Below are 3127 nucleotides of genomic sequence, written 5' to 3' on the forward strand. Positions count from 1 at the left end.
TAAACACACACCACACAGTGCTCTTTAAACAGACACCAGGGGAATTGTCCTCTCTGCCCTTGGCAGCTCCACCTACCACCTCTGGTGGAGCACCAATGCCCAGCGAGAGCAGTGAGCTCTCTGCCAGGCTGCTGGCGGAGTGTTGGCTTCAGGCCCTTTCTGCTCCAGACTCTTTGCCTGGAGAGAACAGGGCTGGGCTTTCAGGAGGGTCTGGCTGGGTTCTCATGGCACTTGCTCCAGCCCACCCTGTACACCCTGGGGTTTGAATCGTGCTGGGTTGTTTTGAAAATGTGGCCATTCATTGGCTTGTGATGCCCAAAGGTGACCCAAGACCTTTGTAATGGGGTTTGAGGAAACCAAGGGTGACTTGAACTCTCCACAGAGAGATACATATGCATCCCTGGAATGAGGAGATCAAGGGTGACCTGAGGTCCCTGCAGCAGTGTCTGGGGAGCCTCTGAGTCCTGCCCATGCAGAGGGGCCAGGAGAACGCAGGGCTGCAGTGGTCCAAGCTTTGCACCCATCTCAGCCAAGCCCCCACAGGCCACTATGGTGGGGTCCACTCTGCTGCCACAGGACTGAGCCACTGTCGGACGACACCAGCCAACAGGAACTGCCCCCAAGCTGTTTCTCAGAAGATGATTTGAGACATACAACCCTCAGGACCCAAACACAGCCTTTCTCCATCCCCAACTTGGACAATACACCAGGCTGAGGAGGGAAGAGCCCCAGGGATTTTCGGAGGTTGCTGAGGCCTCTCCTCACCCTGTCGGCAGGGGGCTCAAGTGCCAGGGATGCGTGGTCAGTCTCAAAGAACCACGTGAAAATCATTTTCCGGTAGCTGCTGCCTTGTGCCATCTGCACCGTTGTCCTGTGTGCCCGGTGTCCTCAGGCTGGCACTCCTCGCTGCCCTGTGCCCAGTGTCCTCAGGCCGCTGTTCCCCGTTGCCCCCCATTGTTGCCCTCACAATGGCCAGCAGCCCTGCCTGGCCCCGGCCAGCACAGGCAGCAACTGCTGGCTACCACCGGCCACACCAGGCTCTGCCAGGCCCCTGCACCCGAGAGCGGCCCCTTCCCACGGGCCGGGGTGGTGGAGCCCGCTGCTGGGCAGTGAGATCCAGCCAGAAAGGGAAATTTGAGGCTTCTGCTGTGGGTTTCATACAGGGCTGGCATGACCCTGTCCGGGAGAGGCAGCTTGTACCATTCAGAATATAGACCTGGAAAAAGAGGAGGGAAAGTAAAATTTGGACGGCTAGAAAACAAGCTAAAATCTTGGAGCAGTAGAGGAAAGACCTGCTCTACACCATCCCAGAGGCACCTGCTCTATGGACTTTTCCTGCTTCTCCGGTAACCCAAGGTTTGCTTACTCAGCAGTGACACTGCTCAAGCGTGTCCCTGAATCTGCTGAGCACCAGAGTCTTCATCCCCTCAACCTCTTCCAGTTCGGTGACGATGGCTTCAGAAGACAGAACATTGTCTCTGAGAGCAGTGAGAGGGTGTGCGCATATGCTGCCAAAAAGACATTCAGACAAATGACACTAGATTTAGAAAATGCTCACCTTCTCATCAGTGTGTCATGTTTATTCCTTCTCTCCCAGTGGGTAGGAAAGCTGTACCACACGCTTGCCTTTGTATCTGCTCATCCCAAATTGTCTTATGACTCCTGTTTATGCAGTGGGACAGGGATGTGCTGGGATTCATCACACTGCAAAGCAATAGAAAAGGTCAAAACTCATTTGGAAAAGGAGAACAGAGAATGAGAACAACAAAGCAAAATGCATCAGGGGTCTGGGGCATTTGTGTGGTGCTGAACGGGCAGGAAAGGGTAACCTGCACCCACCATGTCTGGCGGGTAAGAAGACATTTAAAGCTGGTAAGAAGACAAGGGTCAAGGTACAGTGACGGGAATTCAGTCATGAACTATGGCTCACTAATTACAATGGTATTGATGAGTCAGGAACAGTTGAGTTTCAGCAATACGATTATTCAGATGAAGAGCAGGAGAATAAAGATACAAGAGTGAAGTCAAACTATAGTCCTCTAAGATAGGAATTGTATATATTAGAGAGTGAGGATGGAAGAGGTCCAGGTGGGCACTGAAATGGGATAACAGGCCTGTACTGTGAATCTCAGCTGCTGCTGAGGCAGTAAACCCATTTCTTCCACCATGCAGATGGACACCTGAATAGCTGGACTGCCAGGGTTCTGAGATAGGTATGTCTCAGGTACAACAGTTTCACTGTGTGTGAATGCAGTGACCTTTGTTAAGTGAGAAGGGGTGGCAAAGACAGGGGTTCGTTCCATCATGTGTGGTCACAAGGGTTGCAGCAGTCAAGTTCGTATGCCTGCCCCAACTGATGTTTAATGACTTCAAGAGGAACAGCATCGACAAATGATTAAGTATTTATTGGCAAAGAGGTTTCATTCTGAATCTCCCAGCTCAGTTCCCAAACCGCCAACCAAACGTAGTCACTTCCTTACTATTTCTCCCTGGTCAATGAATATTTAGTTATTTCTACATGACAGACCTAGATAATCACCTCCAAGTACGCTCTTGGGCCAATGGTAGGGGTAGACTGCTCCTGCTGAAAACCTTCCCCCAGATGGGTCAGAGGGAGATTGAAAGCAGGCCTGCCACATTACAGCACCAGGGTATTCAGTTCCCTTTCTTGTGTGTTGTGCAGGAAAGAGCTAATAGGACTTTGACACCTAAATGGTGGAGAATAGCACAGTTTAAAACCAGCTCAGCACTGGGCTTGAGCTCTGCTTCTCCTACACCGATTTCCTCCTGCCTAGTTTAGACTTTGTGGATCCTACTCTTAAGTGTCCAAACCTTCCTACCTGTAACTTCACACCCAACTCAGAGCTGAAGGTCCCACAAATCAGCCAGGTAATTCAGAGTCAGGCCTTACAGTGCTGTGCCTAGGAAAACTGAATCTCCCACAGGTGGCTGAAATAGCCTTCAATAGCTTCAATAAGCTTGAAATAGCTTATTGACACATAACGACATTCTATCTAAGCAGTCCTTTTATGTAGTCCATTTGGACAAACGAGACAAAATCACATCAGCTGCATTTACATACATTTGGTAAATATTTGATATTTAACAGCTCAGCCGTCTCTGGAAA

This window comes from Numenius arquata, chromosome 3 (genome assembly GCF_964106895.1).
Source record: "Numenius arquata chromosome 3, bNumArq3.hap1.1, whole genome shotgun sequence".
NCBI classification, from domain to species: domain Eukaryota; kingdom Metazoa; phylum Chordata; class Aves; order Charadriiformes; family Scolopacidae; genus Numenius; species Numenius arquata.